Genomic DNA, 19,109 nt, shown 5'->3' on the forward strand with positions numbered 1-19,109 from the left:
CAAAAACACCTATGGCATTCAAGAGTACACTGGAGGAAATTAATATATTACAGAGATAAATCTGCTTTCTTGGAAGCAATTACTACCTTCAAAGGTATGTGGTCCTTTTTTGTGGTGTTTCTCTTCCATGCTAACATTTAATTTGAAAATGTAGCAGAAAACTAGAATCTGGGTACCCAGGACTTCGAAAAGCAAGATTATGAAACAGCAGGCTTTCTTCAGAGAAATTAGGTTTTTGCAACAAGTTCACAATCTGAACAGTTCAGTGGAGAACAAAACCCACATGGACCCCCTCCTCCAGTTATCCCAAAACAAGCACAGCCATTTCCAGTCACTTACGGGTGCCTTTTCTCCCAAAAGAAACAGAGCAACAAATATTTGCAGAGTTATGAAAATTCAACAGACATTACCTGGGCACACGTTTTCCCCACCTCTGTCCAAGAACGCTGGTCTGGGATTATTAAACAGAACATCACACCTAGTTTCCATTGTGGGACAAGAAACTAGTTTCCAAGGTGGGACAAGAAAACCCTGGGCCAATAATAATTAGTTCCCAGAATGTATTAACAACCATTAAGGTTGCATTCTTGTATGAAAACGTATACAGTTCCAAAGGAAGAATGAACTTTAGACAAAGGAAATGCCGGTGGCTTTGCAGAATTTGCAGAAATGCCCCCAACAAGAGCCATACCTGCTTTGTGAATCCATTACACTTACCAACAGCACAAAATGTGAGGCTGGCTGTAGTGCCGAACACCTTGAATAATTGTTCATATAGTCGTTTGCAGGAAAGGCTCTCACTCACTTTTCCCTAATGTCCCAGACGTGAACAGGTCTTGGATTTAGGAAATGCAGCTGGGAGGAGTGTCACTGTCAGCCCTCTCCATTTCAACTTTCTTAACTTCCTCAGTGGAGCTAAAAAACCAGGCAAGAAAGGAACGCGAATGTATTAATGGAGAGAGGGAAAAGGGGAAAGAAAAGGGAAGGGAGAAAGGAGGGAGGGAAGGAGGAAGGAAACTTGAAGAAGAAAAAGGGAGAGCAGGAAGAATGAAAGGAAGGATGGAAAGGAGGGAGGGAGAGAGGAAGAAAGAGAGCGAGGAAAGGAGAGAGAGAGGGAAAGAAAGGGAACTGCTGTTGTCAGACCCTCTCTGGTTTACTGAGGAGCCAGATAGCCTCTCAGTGAAAAGCTGAGATTAAACTCACAACATAATTTTCATTATGTTAATGTTGGCTTAAAATATATTGCACAGAGTGCTGCAACAATCAAATTATCAATTATAATGTCTACTCAGAGTAGAAAAGTGTTGCAAACAGAGGGCTGATTACTGCTTCAGTACATCCAATCTGCATACTCATTGTTCAGTACAGCGAAAACAAATTATCTTGTGTTGGCCCCAGTTCAAATTTAATTAAATGAGTGCAAAGCAATTATAATAAAGTACAATAGTGTAGTAATGAAAGGAAAATAACTCATTAACCTATTAATCTTTATTTATGTTCCTCTCAAATAACTATGTAATTTCTTTATCACCGCATCCCATAAGAAAAAGTAGGGTCTCACTGCTAGTGGCCTGGTTTAACAGGTTCTATTTGGTTCAGATGCTTTCACCACAACCATTTATACCAATTTTCCTTAGCTTAGGGTCCACCCCCCAACCATCCCATCATGCTCTCTGCCCACATGTAGACATGAACATGGTCTAGATTTAGCGCTCTTCTCCCACATTTTCCTGACACTTGTCAATTGTACAAAGTAAATCTCTCTGGAAGCTGAGATGTGCTTACAACAGCATATGGGAGAGAGGCATCCTCCAACATCTGCTGCATAAGGCAAAGCAAAAGAGAGGACAAAAATCGTTTCTACTTCAGAGAGGACACAGTGCTTTAGAGCCTGAAGGGATACTAATAGTTAATGCATTTACTTGCTTTCCAATTGAGAGAGTTCGTCAAGTCTATCAGCTCACTTAAGCCTTGAAACAACAGGTACAGTTGTAGCTGCCTGCATCACACAAGAGGACATGGAGTTTTAGAGAAGGTAAGAATTTCGCCCAAGACTTGGAGTTCACAAGTAGCATCTGCAGGATGCTAACTTCTGTTCACAGTCCCCAAATCCTCAGTTCTACCCCCTAGAACCTTGCTGTTCAAAGTGTGTGATCTGAGGACCAGCGGCTTTGCTATCAACTGGGAGCTTGTTAGAAATGCACCCTTGCTGCAGAATCAGAATTTTACACCTTGAAGTTTGAGAAGTGCAGGCAGTAATGGGTACCAAAGTGCTTTAACAGAGAGAGTAAGACTCAAACATGTATCCAGGCAAAAAATCATCTGGTGTTCTCATAGCAACTACTCTGCTAAGCATTTCCTTGCAACTCCCAACACAAGAGAAAACCACCTTGAGATGACCTTGAGTGATCAGGGTTGATTCTGCCTTCCACTGGCATATCTTCTGGAAACAAGGCTGAAGATAGAGGATATAGAAAAAGCAGAAATTGCTTTCTCTCTAGCTTCATAGCTGACCCCCAAACCATCACTCCTTCCTTCAAAGAGAATTTTGAAAAATGGAGAGGAGAGAGAATAGAAAAACTGATGTGTTAAGAAAGAAAGCAGCAGACGTTTGTTAAATTTCTACTCTGTCCCCAGAGATTTTACATATATTATTTCATTTATTCTTCACAATAAATGCACTGAATAATTGCTACTATTTCCTCTTTCCCCATCTCTCTTTTTTTATTAGATGAGGTGATTAATAGCAGATTTAAGTGATGTGCCCAAAATTATCCACAAAGCTGGTAAGTGAGGAAGATGAGATTTTACTTAGCTTCATGTACTTCCACTATGCTACATTTTGTCTGAAAGAAAGAAAGAGAAAGAGAGAGAAGGAAAGAAGGATGGATTATACTTCCTGCCCCCATGGGAGTAGGTGGGGGCCATGTGGATAGCTTTGGTCAATGAAGTGTCAGAGAAGTAACATGATTGACTTTCAGTCCAAGTATTGAATTGCTGGTGGAAACACTACAGGGCTTTCTTTTTCTTCTCTGCCATGGTAATTGGCAATATTCAAAATGGCGGCCATGCTGCCATCAGCCTGTGTCACCAAGTGAGTAATTGTGAAGACCAGAAATCCCTTGCCAATGTGTAATGAACGCACATTGTGAATGAGAAAAAAAATACACTTTTGGTTTCTTTGAGCCACTGAAGTTTGGAGTTGTTTGTCACTCCAGCATAACTGATTCTATCCTGACTCTTACAGATAGTATCTGGGAAAAGAAGGACGAAAGGAAATGTTTAATACTTGTACACTGCATTTTTTTCACTTGAGAGTCACAGAATTCTTAAGATATAGGTAGGGCATGAATATTGTTCATTTTTTTATTTTTATTTTTAATTTTTTGGGGAAGTGCATGGACTGGGAATCAAACCCAGGTACTCCCACATGGCAGGTGAGAATTCTACCAGTGAACTACCCTTGCACCCCTGTTTATTATTTAATACTTATTTGACAGATGTCAACTGAAAAATCAAAGCTTAAGTGCCTGGGCTTACGAAGCTTATAAGTGCTGTGCTAGGTTTGAGTCACAGGTCTCCTGAGGTCCAGTCCAAGAAAGGACTGGACCCTGTTCCCTGCCCTGCAACCCAATACAACCCCTAGTCAGTACATCTGGCTTTGTGCTCATGTTTCCTTTCCCTCAGCACTCTGAAGAAATCCTAGTTACTAGGTAAACTGAGGCCATAGGAAAACAGGTGCATGTAGTCTTCAGCAGAGGACTGCACTTGGTCTATGCTGGAGAATAGAAACCGCCAGGACAAAATCCAGAATAACACCTTAATTTAGTCAACTGCAAGCAGCTCAACTGTCCAGTTTTGATTTGTCTTTCTTATGGTTGGTTCTTTGTAGAAGTGCAAACACAGAGATTAGGGGCTTGATCATTTTCATATGACCTCAAAAATATTTAGTGCTAATTCTCATACAGTAGGATCTTTCTGAAATAACCTCCATTTAACCAAGTCTCCAAATTAACCAGAGCCCTACCTTCTCTCTATACCACATTTGCTGATACCCCCAGCAGATTGAAGTCACATAGCAAGTAAGTTACTTTCTAGTGTGCTCTTGCTCATACCTTCCCATCTGTTGAGTGCTGTGCTTACCAGGAGTCCATTATATTCATTCCCAAACCTGTTTATTCCAATTGCATTTGCTATTATAATTATGCACATCAATGCAATGTGAGCAAGAAGAGAAACAGATGTTTCTGTGAAAATTAGGAAAGATGATGCATTATGAATGTGTTTTATGCAAGAAGGTAACCTAGAACTCTTGGCGATGTAATGTAGCCGTATTACAAAAAGAAGCCTAAGTCCTATGTTAAATGATTGATAACAGGATATAATATATGGGTTAAGTTAAAATAAAGTAGTATAATTAAGGGATGTGTCATTTTTAAGTCCTTCCAAATTTCAATCCTGCTTTGTTGTCCCAATTGCTTCTGATAAGAGGACTTTCAAATTACTACTTTTCATGTTTGTCTATTACCCTTCATCCCATAGATAGACTGTGAAATTTTTAAGTGTGCTGTATTTCACATATTCTATATTCAATTTGTGCATTCAACAAATATTTACTGAACAACTACCATGTGCCAGGCACTGGTCTGGGTGCTGGGGGTAGATCAGTGAACAAATTTGTCCCTTCTTCCTTACAGCTTATGGTGGGAAAAACAGAGTTTCAATAAATAATCACAGAATTCAACACTTAATAATAATTGTGACATGTGCTATAGAGAAGGATATAAGGCACACCCTGTCATTATATAAGTCAGCTCAGTGATTTGGTTTTCTTATTCTGGAGAGTAAAATCAGTGTCAGTTGAACGAGTGACTGACCAAGCAGCTTTCCTTCCTTGGACCTGATTTGTAATGCAGTTTTTGGGGGGCTGGATGATCACCATCATTCTTACCAGACCCAGCCTGTATTTCTTTAGTTTCTGCAGCCCCCGGGAATTTGGGGCATATCCTCTTAGCTTCCTCTTTACCACTCTTTCCTGTCTCAACTTGCCCCCTAGATCCCTCTCCACCCTGCTCAACCCTTCTCTGCCCCCCTAAGAGGTTGTTCTGTATGGCCTCTATTAAGAGGCTTCCTGGTGTGTCTTCCAGATGGGTTCTGTCAGGTGAAAACCTGGAAGACAGGAGAAGACAGAGATTATGGGTTTTGTCCTCCAGCTCCCTATCTGCAGGGTTGCCCTGTGTTGTCTGCCTCGATCTCGGGAAAGCCACAGCTCCTGTCAGGCAGCCCTCTCTCCATCGCTGCTCTAGTTCAGTGACCAGGCCGAGACAGAGTGATGTAAGTGAGGTACCTCGGACACAAAATTCACTCTCAGGGTTGAACAAGTACAGGGTCTGAGAGTCAGCACTCCCTTAAATGCCTCATTTGCTTCACCCTTGTCCCAGCCCGAATGCAAGCTTTTTCTGTAAAGTAAAACATATTTTAGGCCATACTGTCTCCGATGCAACTACTCAGCTCTGCTGTTGAAATGAGAAAGCAGCTAGAGGCAATATGAACACACATGAGCATGACTGTGCTCCAATAAAACTTTATTTTCAAGAACAGGTAACAGGGGCCATAATTTGCCAACCTCCCCCTCTAGGTGAAAGAGTTCTCCACTGTTAATAACTCTGGGGTACAGCACTGTCCCTTGGAACCTCCCTCAATCTGCCCACATCTTTGCAGTCTCTTCACTAAGCTCCCCTCAAATTATCCAAATTGAGCAGGCCATCTGTTTCCTGCTAGGACCCTAATTGATGCACTTGGCTTTGCATTTCTCCAACCCAGGTTTTAATTGCAAAGTAGTAACAAAACAACAACAACAACAACATCCAAACCAACCACAATAATGGAGACTATTTATGGCCAATTACTATGTGGCAGGGACTTGGTGCTTTCTGAGCATTCCCCCATTCTCAAGCATAACAGAATATTTCATAAAGTTGCAAAATGCTTTTAAATGTTGGCTGCAGCAAAAATAACCCTTTTTTTTTTCTTGGGGGCCTCGAGTCTCAATCCTGCTGCCCTACTTGTCCCCTTCTAATGGAATGGAGGTCTATTCTAATTAAACAAGAAAACACATCTTTTCACAAGGGGAGAACAGAGGGCATTGTGCTCTGTGCCGCAAAGAAAGCACGCTTTAATAAGAATCCTTTTATAATCCCTGCTTTTATTTGTAGTTTCCCAAAGCTTTTGCTGGTAATAAAAGGATTGCAAAGTTGACAAATATAAGCAGGGACAAAGAAGTTTGGGGAGATAATGCCTTGGTGAATGGGAAAGTATTTGAAAGTGTATCGATCCCACAATATGGAGCAGATGATCACGAGAAACCAAACCTGCCCTTCCTGCTGCTTAGGGTGATATTTCTATTACAGAGTTAAAGCCCCTCTAGGAAGGGGCTTATATTCCTCACATCATGTTGAGTTATGCCCTGTGCTGAAGAGAAAATTAATTTAGGCTAAAAGGCAAGATTTGGTATCTGAACATCTGGGTTCAAACCTCGACTCAACACCTCTCATCCTACTACACGACTGTTTGTAACTAACAAATGGAGCTGTAACAAACGCATCATGTTTTGTAACATGGGTATGTTGTAGGTGTCTGTTGTTATTCTACCATTATCATTGTCCCAGCCATGTCTGTTAATCCTTCTGGCAAGAGCCACCAGTTGTCACATGAGGATCCATCATTCCCTCTTGAAGCCTTTACACTTCCAGTCAGGCCCCATTGCCAGGACAGGTGAGGCATGTGGCCAGGCCTATGCCATTCCATGCCCTGCAGTCCCTGGTCACAGAGGTATGTATTCCATTCAGAGCCAGGGAAACTGGCATGCAAGAAGACTTTTGCTTGGAATGTAATCAGATGGGCTGAACTTTCCCACTAGACTTGGACTTGGGGGCTAGGACTGCTGCAACCATTTTGCCCATATGTGGAGCCAAGGCTGAATCCAACAGAGTGGAATGATGACGTTGTTCCAGCCTCAATACAGATTTGTGTAAGGCCAATTTAAAGAGATTGACAGGGAAAATCACCAAAAGTTTTCCCATTCTCCCTTTGTAAAGTGACTTTGAAGATCCTCCCATTGAGAGTAGTAAGATAATGGAATATAAGATGGGAATATATATGAATATGGACTGGTCTTATGACTTGCTTTAGCTATTACAGTGCAGTGGGAGTGATGGCATGTTCTTTCGCTCTCTCTCAGAACCTGCCACCTTGTGGTTGAGCCTGGGCAAGCCTCCTGGAGGATGAGATACCATGTGGAGGAGAGCCAAGTCATCTGTTCTAGTTTGCTAGCTGCAGGAATGCAACACACCAGGGAGGACTGGCTTTCAATAAAAGTGGACTTATTTAGTTAACATATAGTTCTTCCGAGGAAAGGCAGCTAACTTTCATCTGAGGTTCTTTCTTACATGGGAAGGCATGGGGCAATCTCTGCTGGCCTTCTCTCCAGGCCTCTGGGTTCCAACAACTTTCCCTGGGGTGATTCCTTTCTGCATCTCCAAAGGTCTGGGCTGAGCTGTGAGTGCTGAGATGAGGTATGCTGAGCTGCTTAGGCTGTGCTACATTGAGCTCTCTCATTTAAGCACCAGCCAATTAAATCAAACATCATTCATTGCAGCAGGCATGCCTCCTAGCAGACTGCAGATGTAATCAGCAACAGATGAGTTCACATGCCATTGGCTTATGTCCTCAGCAATAGAACTAGGCACCTTCACCTGCCCAAGGTGACACCTAAAACTACCACAGCATCCCCAACCAGCAGCCAGCCACTGCTAAAGGCAGTGCTACTTAACAATCCATGGCTGGCTGCAGGTGAATTAGAGAACTCAGTTAAGACCAGAAGAACCATCCAACTGAGCCAAGCTTAAATTGCTGACCCAAATATTTTGAGCTAAATAAATGGTTGTTTTAAGCTATGATGTTTTGAGGATGGTTTATTATTTATCAATACCTAACTGATACCCAACTCTACCCCTGAATTTTTTTCACTTATATGAACCAATAATTGATGGGAGGAAGAAAGGAAAGAAGGAAAGGAAATGAAAGCAAGGACTACATAGGAGTCATGCCCCCCTCCAGTAAAATGTAAAATCTACCTAACCTAGTGGAAATCATCAACCAACTTCACCAATTATTGACAAATGTGTGTGTGTGTGTGTGTGTGTGTGTGTGTGTGTGTGTGTGTGTGTGTGTGTGTGTTTGGACAGAGAAAGAGCACAGCACCATTATTTTAATTCTTAGAAGATAACCAGAATTTTATCTGGTTATCCCAGATAACGGGGGTCCCAGGTGAGTTATACTTTTATTCTCAAATGGCTGTTTTTCTTTAGATTCATAGATAAAGTCAGAAGGAAGAAGACCTTGATGAAGACTGAAGAAAGAAATACACTAAGTGCACAGAGATAAATTCCCCTTGGCCCAGAGGTCAGGCCAGGGAAGTACTGGCTGACATTTACCCTTCTCTCTAAATTCTCCCAGGCCTCGACAGCGCCTAATCTTTCCTTTCTTTCTTCTGCCTCCTCCTCACTAACAGGCTCCTTTCTCCTGCAGCCCCCTCCTCACCCCAGGAAGCACAAGGACATCCAAGGTAAATCCCATGCATGAGAAAGAAAGAAACAAGTGAGTTTCCTTTATCTCCTTTATCCTGGCAATTAGTGGTTTTCTGAGAACTGCCAAACCTAGAACGAGACCCAGAACCATTCAAAGTTTCCTTCCTCATTAGATGACTAGCATGCAGCATGTAAAGAACACAGTATTGGGAACCCAGGTGCCAAGGAGAGACATGCAGAGTTAAATGAACACAGAGAGCAGGGGGCAGGTAAGCCCCGGGGAGGTAGAGGAGCTGTGGGGTAGAGGGAGAACAGCCAGCTAAATCTAGTAAATGTAAAAGTGACAAATGAAAGGAAGTAGAAAGCAAAGAGGAAGATAAGGTGCAAAATGGTGATAAGGTCAAATTTAATTCTCATCTCCTACTCCCTTTCTTGTATTATAAAATACAAACCCATTCACATGGCCATTGACACAGAATTATTTGTCCCCCACCCCCACTTTTTTTTTTGCTTTAAACAATGGGGTTTAATTAGCTTACAGCTGAGGCTGTGAGAATGTCCAAATCAAAGCATCATCAAGGCAATGCTTTCTTCCCAAAGACCAGCTGCCATCAATCCTTGGCTCCACTGCCCCATAGCAGGCACACGGCACTGTCTGCAGGTCCCTCCCTTCTCTTCCGGGTTCTGTTGCTTTCAGTTTCTTGCTTTCTCTCTCTCTCTGTGTATTCAACCCATTTATAAAGGGATCCTCCATGGGCCACACTTTACAATAGGTTTATCCCCACAGGAATGGATGAGTTTTAAGAACATGATTTTGGGGGGTACAAACAGCTCCAAACCACCACAGGGAGTCGCAGAAACCTGGAATAGGGGAGACACAGAGACCAGGAATTGGGGAGACACAGAGACCAGGGGCTGGGGAGACACAGAGATCAGGGACTGAGTCACAGAGAACAGGATCTGGGAAGACAGAGAATAGGGACTAGGGAGTTGCAGAGACCCAAGCTGGAATCGTGGCTCCGGCCCACACCTGCTAGGTGGAGTAATTACTCCCACCTAACACAGGTCCTGCTGGGATGAGGGGCCAAGTTAACCAAGGACCTGCCCCTCCATCAGTGCATCGCCACGGCCGTGGTTGCTGCACTGTGTCACTGCTGTCCCTGCAACCCTGAGCTCACTCGTGGAGCAGACCTGCCAGTGGTGCCGGGGCCCATGGCCAGAATCCACACCCTGCCCCCAGGGCTGCCTCTGTTCACCCATTCAGATGTATCTAGCTCTCCCTGTCCCCTTTCCTCCTTATCAAGGTCATCTTTCCAGAATCCCATCAGTATATGTTTATGATAGAAAAGCAATAACAGTCATCCACAAGGGCACGTTGATTACCAAGTAGCCGGTGCTTTGGCTGTCACAGCTGCATTTGCAGGCTCTGACTGGGCAGGAGCAATTGTGAGCTCTGTAAGGTGTTGTGGGGTTAAAGGGCTGAGTAGCATCTAAAATTGATACATTGAAAAATAAATGTTTCATGTGTTTCATTTTGCTCATCACAATAAGCTGAAGCTCTGTTTGGAATCTGGAAAGCAACTTCTCTTTGCATTATTTGGAAATGTTAATTTTAATAATTTTCCCCAGTATGCTGGTTACCACCCTGTCCTGTCTATGTGATAGAATCACTCTATTAAAGGTGCCAGGATCAATAAATAATATCACCACTAAAGATCAGTGGTCAACTGTGGTTGAAAATGCAAAAGAGTTAAGCCTTATTAATTGCTTTACGGGTCCTTTCTATCTGCTTTTTTTCTGGGTTAGTTTCACAGTGATGCGGAAGGTGCTTCTGCTGAAGTAGGTAGAGATTATCGATATTATTGTTGTCTGTGATTCTAGAATGTGCAGCCACTTGGAAATATCAAGAGCTAAGGAGCACTTTGCAGAGTGAATACTTTTATCTACACTCCAAAATACTAATAAGATGGGGCTTCAGAAACCATAGAATGAGAAAATATTTACTAAATGTCTCCTGTTATTTCTCCAAGACCCCAAAATGCTGGAGCATTGAAAAGCACATAAACATTGCACACTTAGAGTTCCCTGGGATACATGACATTTTAGGTAATTTTTATGTGTCAAGGTAATTTTGCTACATATTTATTTATTAACTTTTTTATGGTGAAATATAACATATATACAAAAAGTAGAAGTTAATAATAAAAAAGCAATAAATTTCAGAGTACACGTTAGCAAGTAGTTACAGAACTGAGTCCAAAGTTTGGTGTGGATTACATTCTACCACTTCAAGTTTTACCATCTCAGTCGCCCAAAAACACTAGAGACCAAAAGACACATCAGTATATTGATTCATATCATGAATTCATATTCATACTGATATACATATCAGTATAGTGATTCAGCAGTCATACTCATCTGTTAAATCCTAACTTCTCTGTTAGAATGTCTCCTTCTCCTTTGATCCTACTCTCAATATATAGGGTCTTGGGGCTGTGCCCATTCTAACTTTTCCATGTTGAAAAGGGGTATTGACAATATAGGATTGTGGATAGAATTAGTTGTTATTCTTGGAGAGGCTGGCCCCTCTGGGTTTCAGGAGTTGTTTGGCCTGGGAACCCTCTGAAGGTGACAGGTTTCAGGAAAGTAAATTTGGTGCATGAAACTTTTGTAGAGTCTCATTTAGAACCCTAGGTGTTCTTTAGGGCTAACGGAATGATGTTGGTTGGGGGTTGGCAAATCATGGCAACTAGCAATTTCTAACTGAAGCTTGCATAAGAGTAGCCTTCAGAATAGCTTCTTGACTCCATTTGAACTCTCTTAGCTACTAATACCTTATTTTGTTACAATTCTTTCTCCCCTATGGTCAGGAAGGTATTGTCAATCACAAGGTGCCAGGGCCAAGCTCATCCCTGTGAGACTCCCACTTTTAAAACCTGTTCCTAATAGGCTCCTCCACATTACCAGCCACACAGGCCTTCTTTCATTTCCTCCAACATATTGACTTGTTCTCCCTCTGGTTCTTGGCGTTTGATGTCCCCTCTGCCATGGCAGGCTCTTACTCATCCTTCAAGTCTTGGCTAAATGTCACCTCCTCCCAGAAGTCAGCCCTGACCACCTTAACCAATACAAGCCCAATCCTGTCCATCACCTTCCACCTCATTACTCAAGAACATTCCCCCTCACAATACTTAACACTAACTAAAATCATCTTGTTAAAGTATCTTTCCACTTGCTTACTGTCTGTCCCTGGATCTAGAATGTCAGCTCCATGACATTGTCTCCTTGGCCACTGGTATGCCCCTGACCATAGCCCCTAGCACCTGGCCTGCCAAATGGTAGGATTTTGATAATATTTTTTGAACTAAAAAAACATGAATAAACCCAGCCTTGGAAGAAAAAATAAACATTAAATAATTATTTAATACAATAAAAGTCTGGAGTTTGTGCCTTGTGAATCTTTGCATCCCATGGTGTTCAAACGGGTGATGCCAGGAAGGGACAGTGTCGGAAGGGGGGTGGGCCATGAAACCAATCTCAGCCTCAAAGGTCAAATACCCCTGGGGTCTCTGAAGGTTTCAAATTCCCTCTGACCTTTTAAACAGCATAGCATCAGAGGCAGGAGGGAACTGTTTAGAATTATTGGAGTATGGTGATAATAAAAAGCAAAACAACTTTTCATTGGATGTATTATTGTTTTAAAATTATCTACAGGCTGCAATCCCCTTTGTTTGCACCCTGGGTGGACAGCCCCCGTGCCCACTCCTGCCCCCCCCCCCCCCAATCTTGGTATATGTTTTAGTTTCCAAGCTGCTAAAACAAATGCTACACAATGGGTTGGCTTAACAACAGGAATTTATTGGCTCACAGTTTCAGAGGCTAGATGGTTTAGTCTTTCCTGGGATTGGTATCTTCCAGCGGGCTGGCAGTCTTTGGATTTGCTAGTTTTTCCATCACATGGCAGTGCAGGTGACCAGGCCTTCTCCTTCCACCTCTGGATTTGGTTGGCTTCTGGCTTCTGCTTGCCCCACCGTGGCTTCTCCCTCTGGGGCCTTCTCTATAAAGTCTCCAGTGAAAGGATTAAGCCCCATCCGGTTTCAGCTGGGCCACACCTTAACTCAAGTAACCTCATCAAAGGGTCCTATTTACGATGGATTCACACCCACAGGAATGAATTAAGAACATAATATCTGGGGTGCATAACTCCAAGCCACCAAAGCACACCCTGGTTCTTTCTCTGTCCTTGACTGGGCATTTCACTCATTGACTGGGAGAAATCTTGGGCACACTGGAGGATCAGCTGCATGATAGCATTCATGCACACATGTGTGCACACATGCACACACACATGCACACACACACACACACACCTTACTTGACCCTCGCTACTGGGACTCCTTGCTCTGGGATCACTAGAGCTTCCTGATAACAGTTATCAGTTATTAGTTATAGTCCTTTGCCTACCAGCTCCATCTCCTCCTGCCCCTAGTAGAAATCTCTTCTCTTTTCCAGCCACTCTCTGGAGGGCAGGCAGAGCTTTGTTCATCCAAGTCTAGAAGTCACACTAACCAACGACTCACAGTGTCCCCACCTCCACTGGAGCAGAGGTGCAAATGCGGCCCCTGCTGTCTTCCAGGGCAAGGCATGGGGACCAGGAGAGCTGGTCTCCCTATCTCGGCATCATGGTCAGAGACCTAAAGGTTAGCCACGTTTACTTCTCATCTCCACGCTGGCATTTTACATGGCCCAGCAAAGCATAGCTATCACCATATGGATCTCAGAGATTGTTGAGCTGAGCACCCTGCCACCCCCCGCCCCCTGCCAATGGACGCTTACCCTCCAACCTCAGTAGGATGCTCCAACCCCTAACAAAGATTACCTGACTGCCTTTGTTGCTATTAGACATCCGTTATTTATCTTACATACCAAGTAGATGCTCAGAAAATATTTGTTAAATGAAAGGAAGACAAGGAGAAAAGGAAGGAGTCAGGCAAGAAATTAAGTTAGTCCTGAAAGTCAACTGCTAGCACTGCTACTGAGAGTAAAGAGAAAATAAAAGGTCATAGAAAAAGATGTGGTCATGTCCAGAAAACGTAAGTTTGAGATAAAACAAGGGATGAAATGGCCCATATTTTTAGACGCATTAGGGATTTGAGGGATTACTTAAATATTTGTTAAATATTATATTAAAATATTTGTTATATTTTAATATAATAAAAATTAAAATGACAGTGACATTGAGGCTAAAATGTCCACAATCCCGTTCTCATCGCCAAGAGCTCCCCCATGGCAGGGATTATATGTTGTTTATGATTGAATATCCAACAGAGTCTTTCTCCTGAGTAGGGTTTACTGTGTGTTGATGGAATAAATAAGTAAATGAGGAAAATATAAGGAATGAGAAGATGCTAAGCTTCTAGCATCTTCTCAGTCAGAAGGAGGCATTGTTTTGGCCCAGGGAAAGAGGAAAAGGGTGGGGACAGTGTTAGCCTAACACTGACCAGAGAATTCTAAAGATGTGGTTGGGGAGAACACAATGACTGAGATCATGTGGCCTGAAGTCAGATGTACTCTAGGTTTGGATCTCAGCTGCCCTATTGACTAGTTGAGCGACTCTGAGGGAATCACTTCAGCCTCTGAGCCTCAGTTTATTCATCTATAAAATGGGAATGACAATGTTACCACATTGTGAGGACTAAAGGAGATAAGGCATGCGAGATATTTAGCTCAATCTTGACACATAATCAGCATCCCATAAACGTTAACTATTGTTCCTACTATTTTTGTGGCTATTATTATAGACAAGATGCCTATTGCAAGATAAGTGCGCCATAACCTCCTTGGTTGTTCATCAAATATTCTTCCCCTGGGTATACCTTGAGTAAATTTTCCAGCCTCACCTTACAGTTAGATGTAGCCATGAGACTAAGTTCTGGCCAATGACCACTTACAGGCCAAACTTGACAAAATCTTCCTCACACTCTTCCATACCCTCTCCTTTCCTCATCTCCCCGTCAGACCCAGTGGAGGACTCCAAGATTCTAGAGGGTGGCTGAGCCCCTAGATGGGAAGAGCCTGAGTCCATGAATGAATGGGTGAAGCAGGGCCCTATTCCCGCCTATTGATCTATGCTGCACGGGGATGTGAACTAGAAATACACATTCGTCCTCGTGTCACTGAATTGGGGGATGTTTCGTTACAGTAACTAGTGTTACTTATCCTAAGTAATACACTGAGGAAGACTTTCAGATGCTTGTCTGATGCTTGTCTTCCTCAAGGACTAGACAGAAGGCACACATATTTATGTGTTTACATGTTTCTCTGAAATTCCTCTCCCCACATTTCACTTATTCTGGGCCTTAGAAACTGAATTCCAGCTGCTCCAATGGCTACAACCATTTCCACTGTTGAGCACACAATCTTCATTCTTTAGGGTACTTTCCAAACACATTCATCCCATGGTGCTCATTTCCAGACCGAGAAGTACAGGGGAGAGAGGACTCCCTGGATTTATATGCTATATGACCTGTGTTAGTGAGAAATGCTAGGTTGCATCCATTCATCATCTACCAGTCCACCAGACAAAATGATTCACTCTAGACTTAAAAGTTAAAGTCGATTGAGTATCATTTCAACCGGAGGGAGAGGTGCTTCCATAAAGTGGCCAGGGTTTTATGGCAGAAAGTTGTATCAATAACTCCACTTCAGAGCTTATCAGGAACAGGTCAGATAATCCCTTCCCAGAATTACATGCCGGCCAGTTCAGATAAATAACACAGATCTCTGACATTCATAATCCAAAACGTTAACAATTAATTTCCAAAATCAATCCTGAAAAGGGCTGTATGCCTCAATCACCGGGCCCTCGTGCACTGGATTTCTCAGGAGTCAAAATTTAAACCTCAAACTTGTAACTAACTGTTGTCAAGACACAGCTGACATAGGCAATCAAGAGAACAATATTCAGCAATAACCTGGGTGAAACATACTCTAAGTGTGAATTAATAAGTCGTCTGACACCAGGCCCCAGATGTTTCCCACTCTGGCAATATGCCCTAAGTGATGATAAGCAGATTTACATACTTAACTAATATGTTTATTTAAAGGAAATTTCCAAATCCAAAATAACATCCAGATTTCTTATTTGGCTGCAGATCAAAAGGCATCCTATCAATACAGACAGAATCCAGGATAAACCTTTTCAACATCTGCTTAAAACCAAACAACAGATTTGAGGGTTTTGGTAAAACTTAATTGCAGACAAATTTCAATGCTTCTTACATAAATATATATTTTCATATCCCTGGGGTACTTCTGACCTCATCAATTTTCATGCTCACAATACACGACATTGTTCTTTCACCAGCACCAACAGCTCTGCCTTTATGGAGCATTCCAATCCTAAGGGTTTCTTTTTTCTCATACTGAAGGATGACCAGCTTTTCTCGCTCCTCAGGAAAAGCTGAGCAAAAAGTTAGGGGCAAGTGCTAAAGAGCCAAATGCTATAGAAAATAACAATCCACCCCTCCCCCAGTTAGTGCTTTGTTTTTTTTGCAAAAAGCATTTATTTGCTCTCCATCTTTCATTATTTTAGGAGATTATAGGAATGGTGATGCTCTTTGAGGAGCAACATTTTTTCTGTTTGTTGTTGTTGTTGGTCCCCCAGTGGAGATTAGCAGGTATCTGTGCTCAGGAGGGAGATGTTTTCTGATGATAGGATGGGTGTTGTCATGATAGCTTGCATCCCCTTAACATGAATTAGTTCATTTTCTCTTGTTAACTGTCTGAAATTGGACCAGGAATGAGGTACTGAGGCATTTTTCCTATGCTTAGCCAGGGCTATAATGGAGCTAAAGACCTGGTTCGAAAACTTTTTGCCTGGAGATCTGTTTAGTGTCAGGGCCAATATTAGCTGGTTGACCCTGGGGTTGGGTGAGTTAGAGAATCAGTAGTCATCCATCTTTGCTTTTGCTCCATCCTTTGAACTTAGCCGTGTCAAAGTTATGGGTCTCATCTCCTTGCAGCCAAGATCGGAAGAATACGTTGGTGGAAGCAATCAAGGAAATGCAAACTAAAATGACAATGAGGCACCACTTTTGCTTCTCAACTGGCAAGCATCTGACAGTTTTTAAATACCCCATGAGGAAACCTGAACTCTCCTACCTTGATTATAGATGATATATATATATATATTACAATTATATATGTAGGTATTACAATTATATATGTATGTGTGCATGTATGTCTGTATGTATTTATCTCAAAAGCCTTAAAATGAGCCTACCCTTTGTCCCAGAAATTCTGCTTCCAGAATGCATTTTAAGAAAATAATTATGGTTGTATGCACAGATTTAGCTATGAATGTGATGGCCTTGCTTATAAGGAAAAAAGTCACAAAAAGCATAAGGGTCAAACAACAGGGACTGACTAAATAAATTAAGGTCCACAACATATGTAATTATTCAAAATGAAGTACTAGAATACAATTTAATAATAGCCAATAGTGGTCATATTATATTGTTAAATGAAACAATACAGATTTACAGAACAGCATTTACCATATTTTGACGTCTTTAAAGATATACATACACAAATATATAGTATGTATATATCTTAAGCATACAAAAAATTATGACAGTGGTAGAATCATGGATGATTGTAGCTTTTTATTTGCTGTTCTTATAATCTGAGGGTTCTAGGATGGGTAAGTACTACTTTTATTACAAAAAATTTAATATTGTGAAGGTTTTATTTTAAATCAATTTCATTGAGATATAATTTTGTAGTCATTTTAAGTATTACAGTTTAATGAGTTTTGACAAATGTATGCACCCTAATAACCATGAAATTAAGCTACAGAAAAATTAAGATACAGGATTATTATATAGAGCATTTCCACTACCCCAAAGAGTTCTTTCACACCCCTTTATTATCAAACTGCCCCTCAATTCTGGCCCTAGTACAACTTTCTGTCACTGTATTTGCTTTTCTAGAGTTTCTTATAATGGAATCATGTAATACGTATATCTGATTTATTTGCTCATATTTTTGAGATTCATAGTTCTTCTTGTATGATTCAGTAGATCAATAGATTATTTAATCTAATTGGCAGATTTTTCCTTTTTATTGCTGAGTAATGTTGTATATGGCTAAACCACAATTTGTTTACCCATTCACCAGATGATGGACATTTAGATCGCTTCTACTTTGGGGATATTATGAATAAAGTTGCTATAAAAGTTCTTGCACAAGTTTCGTATTTTTGTTTTTTTGCTTCAGACACATGATTTCCTTTGTCTTGGATACGTATATGAGGGGAATTGCTGGATTATATGGGAAGCGAATGTTTATAAGAAACAATTTTGTTTCCCAAAGTGGTATATCAATTACATTCCCACCAAGAATGAATGAGGGGTCCACTTGCTCCACAACCTGGCAAACACTTAATTTCCCATTTTAGCCATTCTAAGAGATGTGTGGTGCTGGCTCATTGAAATTTTCATCTACATTTCCCTAATGACTAAAGAAGTGAGCATCTTTTCATGTGTTTATTGTCCATTTGTATATTTTATTTTGTGAACTGTCTGTCCAAATCTTTTCTCCATTTTTTTTATTGTGTCATTTGTCTTATTAATGAATTGAAAGATTTCTTTATATATTCTGGATACAAATCCTTTGTCAGTTATATGTAGTGCTAGTATGTTTTTATCAACCTGTGGCTTTCCTTTTCATTTTCTTCATAGTATCTTTCAAGGAGCAGAATTTTTTAAAATTATTTCGTTTCTGCAGGAAATGGCCACTGATGCATACCAAAAAGACTCAAAAGCACCTGCCTTTCAACCTCAGCTCAATGTCTGGTTTTCTCACCTGGTTTCCTTCTCTCTTGCTACAGGGATTCCCAGCACCTACCAGTGGAAACTGTGAGCAGGCAGAGGGAAAGGAGTTGTCAGGGAAGCCCTAGTAGGAACAGAAGCAAAACCTGATCTCTCCCAGAGAAGCACCATGTCTGCTACTGAAGCACCTTCTGCAGTTCTTCATCTTTAAACTGACAGCAAACACAACTCCTTTCATTCACAACAAACAAAAGTCCTTGCCTCATCGCTTCTTGGCCGTTTGGCTAAGATCAAGTGTAGTATCTGTTCTTATCAGTTTAATATCTGATACGCCCTCTATCTGAAGACAACATATTAAATGGATTTTTGGAATTGGGACATGGAATAGGAGCTTGCTGTGTCCACTCCGCGCATTGACCTGGTATTGCAGTACTTCCAGGAACGGTGCACTCCCCTTGGGGGAATAAATTAATTAATTAATTAAAAAGTCCTGCCCATGTATGAGCTGGCCAACACTATCGTGCTTCTTTGCCACAAGAAAATAGGTATCCTTAACAAGTATATCACAGGGTGGGCTCTGGTGGCTCAGTGGCAGAGTTCTCGTCTGCCATGCCGGAGACGTGGGTTCAAGTATCAGTGCCTGCCCATGCAAAAAGAAAAAAACTACATTATAAAATAGACCTTTGAA

At 41.6% G+C, this 19,109-nt stretch overlaps 1 non-coding gene across 1 annotated transcript; it reads left to right on the forward strand.

Moving 5' to 3' along the window:
• Positions 1-18,685: 18,685 nt before the first annotated feature.
• Positions 18,686-18,876, forward strand: LOC143660480 (U2 spliceosomal RNA). Its single transcript, XR_013164077.1, has one exon. It is a non-coding gene; the product is annotated as a U2 spliceosomal RNA (small nuclear RNA).
• Positions 18,877-19,109: the final 233 nt, after the last annotated feature.

This window comes from Tamandua tetradactyla, chromosome 16 (assembly GCF_023851605.1).
Source record: "Tamandua tetradactyla isolate mTamTet1 chromosome 16, mTamTet1.pri, whole genome shotgun sequence".
NCBI lineage: Eukaryota > Metazoa > Chordata > Mammalia > Pilosa > Myrmecophagidae > Tamandua > Tamandua tetradactyla.